Source organism: Pseudorca crassidens, chromosome 2 (assembly GCF_039906515.1).
Source record: "Pseudorca crassidens isolate mPseCra1 chromosome 2, mPseCra1.hap1, whole genome shotgun sequence".
Classification (NCBI taxonomy): Eukaryota; Metazoa; Chordata; class Mammalia; order Artiodactyla; family Delphinidae; genus Pseudorca; species Pseudorca crassidens.
This window is the reverse complement of record NC_090297.1, coordinates 112,600,359-112,607,729: the sequence shown is the minus strand read 5'-3', so window position 1 is coordinate 112,607,729 and position 7,371 is coordinate 112,600,359. Positions and strand designations below refer to the sequence as shown.

Here is a 7,371-nt window from a genome sequence, read left to right as displayed (position 1 = left end):
CAGTTTGGTTGTTCCTCAATATGTTAAGCAAAATTACTATATGACCAAGCAGTTTCGCTCTGAATATATACCCAAAAGAGTTGAAAACAAGAGTTCAAACAAAAACTTGTACAGAAATGTTCACAGCAGCAGTCTTCTTCACGATAGGCAAAACGTAGAAACAAATGGTGGTATACCCATACAATGGGATATTACACAGTGAATTAAAAAAAAACAAAAAAAGGAATGAAATATGGATACATACTATGATGTGGATAAATTTTGAAACCATTATGCTAAGTGAAATAAGCCAAACACAACAGTCACATATCGTGTAATTCCATTTACATGAAATATGCAGAACAGACAAATCTATACAGACAAAAAGCAGGTAAGTGGATTAGTGGTTGCCAAGGACTGGGGGGAGGAAGAGTGGGGAGTGACTGCTTAATTAGTACAGAGTGTCCGTTTGGAGTGATGGAAGTGTTCTGGACCTAGATAGTGGTGATGATTGTACAGCACTGTGAATGGCTAAATATCACTAATAGTAAATTTTATGTTATGTGATTTTACTGCAATTAAAGAATTTGATACCTCTAGGAAAGGTCCCTCCTGAACAACAGATTTGTACTGACAATTGCCTCAAAATATCTAATGGACATTTCAAGCTTAGTGTGAAAGTTAGTTTTATGTCAATCTGGCTAGGGCTATAGTAAGTAACTAGTTATTCACTAATAGGTGTTGCTGTGAAGGTATTTTGTAGGTGTGGTTAACATCCACAATCAGCTGACTTTAGGTAACGATTACCTTGATAATGTGGGTGGGCCTCATCCAGTTAGTTGAAAGGCCTTTGGAGCAACACTAAGGTTTCTCTGGGAAGAAATTCTGCATCAAGACCTCAGCATGGGGCTTCCCTGGTGGCGCAGTGGTTAAGAATCCGCCTGCCAATGCAGGAGACACGTGTTCGAGCCCTGGTCTGGGAACATCCCACATGCTGCAGAGCAACTAAGCCCGTGCGCCACAACTACTGAGCCTGCACTCTAGAGCCCATAAGCCTCAGCTACTGAGCCCACATGCCACAACTACTGAAGCCTGCGTGCCTAGAGCCCGTGCTCCGCAACAAGAGAAGCCACGACAATGAGAAGCCTGCGCACCGCAACGAAGAGTAGCCCCTGCTCACCACAACTAGAGAAAGCCCGCTTGCAGCAACAAAGACACAACACAGCCAATAAATAAATTAATTAATTAATTTTTAAAAAAAGACTTCAGCATGGCCAGGGTGGGGGGAGAGATAAATTAGGAGTTTGGGATTAACACTGCTATGTAGAAAATAGATAAACAACAAGGACCTACTGAATAGCACAGGGAACTATATTCAATTATCTTATAATAACCTACAATGGAAAAGAATCTGAAAAAGAATATATATATATATATATATGAATCACTTTGCTGTATGCCTGAAACTAACACAACATTGTAAATTAACTATACTTCAATTTTTAAATGGTAAAAAATAATAAATAGGGCTTCCCTGGTGGCGCAGTGGTTAAGAATCCGCCTGCCAGTGCAGGGGACACGGGTTTGAGCCCTAGCCTGAGAAAATCTCACATGCCGCGGAGCAACTAAGCCCGTGCGCCACAACTACTGAGTCTACGTTCTAGAGCCTCTGAGCCACAACTACTGAGCCCACGTGCCACAACTACTGAAGCCCGCACCCCTAGAACCCGTGCTCCATAGCGAGAGAAGCCACCACAATGAGAAGCCTGTGCGGTGTAACCAAGAGTAGCCCCCACTCGCCACAACTAGAGAAAACCCGAGCACAGCAAAGAAGATCCAATGAAGACAAAAATAAATAAATAAATAAATAAATAAAGACGGCAGCATCAACGCCAATGTTCATAACAGCACTATTTACAATAGCCAAGACATGGAAGCAACCTAAATATCCATCAACAGAAGAATGGATAAAGAAGATGTGGTACATACATACAATGGAATACTACTCAGCCATGAAAAAATATACATTATATATATAAATAATATATATTATATATACATATATATATCCTAATGGTTCTGTTTCTCTTCTCTGAAGAATCCTGACTAATACTTAGCATGTCAGAAATGGAACTCTTGTTTGTCCCTGAAATCTGACCTACCTGCTCTCTTATTCATCTCAATTCATTGGCAACGCCATCCTTTTGGCTGCCCAGACTGAAAATCTTGGAGCCATCCTTTTCTTTTTTATTTATTTTATTTATTAAAAAAAATTTTTAACCAATTTTTTAAGTTGAAGTATCATTAATTTACAATGTTGTGTTAGTTTCAGGTGTACAGCAAAGTGATTCAGATAACTATATATACATATATTCTTTTTCAGATTCTTTTCCGTTATAGGTTGTTACAAGATATTGAGTATAGTTCCTGGAGCCATCCTTAAAGGTTCTCTTTTTCTTGTATATCACATGCAATCCATCATCAAATACCATTGGCTTTATCTTAAAAATATGTCCAAACTTACAGACTGGGAGAAAATATTTGAAAACGATGCAACCGACAAGGACTTACCTTCTAAAATATACAAACAGCTCACACAACTCAATAACAAAAAAACAAACAACCTGGACTTCCCTGGTGGCGCAGTGGTTAAGAATCCGCCTGCCAATGCAGGGGACATGGGTTCTATCCAGTCTGGGAACATCCCACATGCCATGGAGTGACTAAGCCCATGCACCACAGCTACTGAGCCTGTGCTCTACAGCCCACGAGCCACAACTACTGAAGTCTGCGCACCTAGAGCCCGTGCTCTGCAACAAGAGAAGCCACCACAATGAGAAGCCCGCGCACTGCAACGAAGAGTAGCCCCCGCTTGCCGCAACTAGAGAAAGGCTACGTGCGGCAACGAAGACCCAATGTAGCCAAAAATAATTAATTAATTAATTTAAAAAAATATCCAGTCAAAAATGGGCAGAAGACCTAAATAGACATTTCTACAAAAAAGACATACAGATGGCCAATAGGCATATGAAAAGATGCTCAACATCACTAATTACTAGAGAAATGCAAATCAAAACTACAGTGAGGTACCACCTCACACCATTCAGAATGGCTATCATTAAAAAGTCCACAAACAACAAATGCTGGAGAGGGTGTGGAGAAAAGGGAGCCCTGCTACACTGCTGGTGGGAATGTAAATTGGTGCATACACTATAGGAAACAGTATGGACGTTCCTCAAAAAACTAAAAATAAAGTTGACATATGATCCTGTAATCCTATTTCTGGGCATATATCTGGAGGAAACTATAATTCGAAAAGATACATTCACCCCAATGTTCATTGCACTATTTATAATTAGCCAACCTAAATGTCCATAGACAGATGAATGGATAAAGAAGTGGTACATATATACAATGGAATATTACTCAGCCATAAAAACGAACAAAATAATGCCATTTGCAGCAACATAGATGCAGCTAGAGATTATCATACTAAGTGAACTAAGGCAGACAGAGAAAGACAAATACCACATGATATTACTTATATGTGGAATCTAAAATATGTCACAAATGAATGTATCTACAAAAAAGAAACAGACTCACAGACACAGAGAACAGCCTTGTGGTTGCTGGGGAGTGGTGGGGAGAGGATGGAGTGGGAGTTTGGGATTAGTAGATGCAAACTATTGTATATAGAATGGATAAACAACAAGGTCCTACTGTATAGCACAGGGAACTATATTCAACATCTTGTGATAAACCATAATGGAAAAGACTATGAAAAAGAATGTATGTATATGTGTAACTGAATCACTTTGCTGTACAGTAGAAATTAACACATTGTAAATCAACTATACTTCAATTAAAAAAATTTTTTTAAATGTTCAGAGCTTGACCACTTCCCATCACCAACATACTAACACCCTAATCAGAGCCCCCATCATCTATCACCTGGATTATTCCAGTAGCTTCCTCACTGGTTTCTTTGCTTCCACCCTTGCTTCTGCTATGTACCAATCACAATAAAGCAGCCAGAGTGATACTTTTAAGCTTTAAGTCAGATCATGTCCCTCCTCTGTTCAAAATCCTCCAATGGCTCCCCCATTTATTCACAGTAAAAGCCAAAGTCTCTACAGTGGCCTACAGGGTCCTACAATCTTCCCCCATGCACACACAGCATCTTTCTCATTTCATCTCATTCCTGCCTCAAGGCCTTTGCATTGGCTGTTGGTCCTGCCTAGAAGCTCTTTCTGCAGGCATCCACGTAGCTCCTACTTTCACTTACTTCATTGTTTCATTGTTCAAACATCATCTTATCAATGAGACCTACTCTGAATCCCCTATTTAAACTTGTAGACACTCCTTCCACTCTCAACCTTCTTTCTCCAACTCAAATTTTTTTCTCCATAGCACATCTCCATTTAAAGTACTCTATCAGGGGACTTCCCTGGTGGTCCAATGGTTAAGAATCCACCTTCCAATGCAGGGGACGTGGGTTCGATCCCTGGTCGGGGAACTAAGATCCCACATGCCGTGGGGCAACTAAGCCCACGTGCTGCAACTACTGAGCCAGCATGCCACAACTAGAGAGCCCGTGTGCTGCAATGAAGAGCCCACATGCCACCACAAAGATCCCACATGCTGCAACTAAGATCTGATGCAGCCAAATAAAGAAATATTTAAAAAAAATAAAATAAAGTACCCTATCAGAAGTTCCCTGGTGGCCTAGTGGTTAGGATTCTGGGCTTTCACAGCTGTGGCCCAGTTGGGGAAGATCCTGCAAGCCGCACAGCCAAAAAAACAAAAAAAAGTTGTTTATAAAGTACCCTATTTATTTTACTTATTTATCACTCTCCTACACTAGAATGTAGGCTCCGTGATGGCAAGAATAGTGTCTGTTTTTTTCACTGATCTGCCCTCAGCACCCAACAGTGCCTGTCACATAGTAGGTGTTCAGTAAATATTTGTTGAATAAATGAATGGATTTCAGCACTGAGAGAGTGTTTACCATATGTCAGGCTCACAGAAACACAATGAAAAAACAGCACTGTATGAAAACGGTTATACTGAAGTGTGCATAGGTCACTAACTCTGCATGGGAGGGTAGAGAAGAACACATAGATAAGATGCTGTTCTAGAAGGGAGACACAGCATACCCAAAGAACCTCACTGTTGGTTCCTCTACACAGAATGTCTATTCATCTCTGTGTCTCCAAGGCCTGGAATAGTGCTAGGCACTCAATAAATCTTTCCAGAAAGCTGTATAGAGGGGCTCAGGATTTACAAGTAGTGCCTAGATGTGGATGGAGGAGCTGGAGGCAAGCCATGCCATACCAAGGGGTTTTCATTTTTTTAATTCTAGATTTAATGAAAAGCCATTTAGAGTTTTAGGCAGGTTTTTTTCCTTTCTTTTTTTTTTTTTTTTTGGCTGTACGCGGGCCTCTCACCGCTATGGCCTCTCCCGCCGCGGAGCACAGGCTCCGGACGCGCAGGCCCAGTGGCCATGGCTCATGGGCCCAGCCGCTCCGCGGAATGTGGGATCCTCCCAGACTGGGGCACGAACCCGTGTCCCCTGCATCGGCAGGTGGACTCTCAACCACTGCGCCACCAGGGAAACCCTTTTTTTTTTTTAAAGTAAACTACCCTTTATCAGAGAGTGGAATGCAGGATGGGAGCAGGAGAAGGTGGCAGAGGCTGGTCAGGGGTCAGCTCTGGCCGTCATGGTCAGTGATCTGGGCCTGTGGGAATGGAGAGGTGCTGAGGAATTCCAGGGAGAGAGAGGAGGAAGGGGGGATGAGACTGGTGGCCCACTAAATGTGGAGGGGTGAGAGAGAAGAGGTCCCAGGCTTCTCCATCGCAGTGAGGTTAACTAGCTGGGGAACAAGGGAGGGCAAGTAGGTTTGAAAGGGTTGATAAATTCAGCTGGGGACACGTTGCATCAGAGATGTTTGTGGCGTATCCAGGTGGCTGTAACCAGTAGCTAGAGGGGGAGACAGGAAGCCTGAGCTTGCAGTACTCTGTCCCCCACGATAGCTCTTCCCCACCCCACCCTGGGCTCTGACTGTTGCTAGTCTGTCCCTACTGCCAGATTGTGAGGGTAGGAAGCAGGTCTGATTCAGGTTTCTCCCCAGCTGTCTAGGCCAGATTCTTTTTTATTTTTGGTCGGGGCGGGGGTGGGCATGCTGCGCTGGCAAAAAGGATCTTAGTTCCCTGACCAGGGATCAAACCTGAGCCCCGTGCAGTGGAAGCACTGGACTGCCGGGGAAGTCCCTAGGCCAGATTCTGAACCATAGCAAGTACTTTGTGCATGTTTGCTGAATGAATAAATGGGCATCCTTGGTTGAGAGGTGAGAGTGGAAGCAATAAGCACAGAAGATATTGTCCAAGGGGAATTTTCAAGGGAAATAAGAAAAGAGAAGTGCTTAAAAGACCTGAGGAGCAGTGGTTAGAGAGCTAGGAAGGTAAGCAAGAGCACTGCAGCCAGAGACCAAAGCATAAGTGTTACAAGAAGGAATTGTCACCAGGGTCAAAGGCTGCAGAGAAGTCAGGTAGGATGAGACTGAAAAGGTCTTGCTCTCATAAACAGTAAGCATTTCCCAGGTGCCTCCTCTCACTAGAGCACAGTGCCTCACGCTTTAGGCTGTGGAGATGGGCTTGAGATACCTCCTGCCCCCAGGGTGTTGAGAGTCCAGCAGGGGTAACTGCATGTGTCATCCCCTTCTGTGTTTTATATTCTTTCTCTTATATATACTGACAACTTTTATATTTAGAATTAGCCAGCTGGACTCAGCTTAGATGATCCCAATTTTGTTGGCAACATCCAAAGCATCATAGTCAGGAGCCAGTCGAACATATGCCTCTTTCTCTCCATCAGGCCTGATCAGGGTGTTGACCTTAGTCACGTCAATGTCATAGAGCTTCTTCACAGCCTGTTTAATCTGGTATTTGTTGGCTTTGGCATCCGTATTGAACACCAATGTGTTGTTGTCTTCACTCTTCTTCATGGCTGACTAGGTGCTTGATGATGGCGTAATGGTCAAGCTTGTTTCTCTGAAAGGCGCTCTTCCGAGGATATTTGGAATGCCTCCGGAGCCTCAGTGTTTTGGGCCGTTGGAAGGTAGATTACGTCAGACATTCTTTTTTTGTGGCTGTGGACGCCTTTCAACACTGCTTTCTTGGCCTTTAAAGACTGCTTTGTCTTCGGCTTTGGGAGGGGCAGGGGCTTCCTTCTTCGCCTTCAGCGCCATCTTCGTGAAAAGCTGTGTTTTACATTCTTATGGTTGGATCTAAGTACCTCATGAATGATGTAGACAGTGAGTGCTGGGGAAATCTTAGAGAAGACTAATCAGCCAGGACTGCGGCAGACTGGGAAGATGGCACGGAGGAGATAAC

At 43.2% G+C, this 7,371-nt stretch overlaps 1 pseudogene; it reads right to left on the bottom strand.

The window, feature by feature from the left end:
- Positions 1-6,742: 6,742 nt before the first annotated feature.
- Positions 6,743-7,226, bottom strand: LOC137211357 (large ribosomal subunit protein uL23 pseudogene; annotated as a pseudogene).
- Between the last annotated feature and the right edge of the window lie 145 nt (positions 7,227-7,371).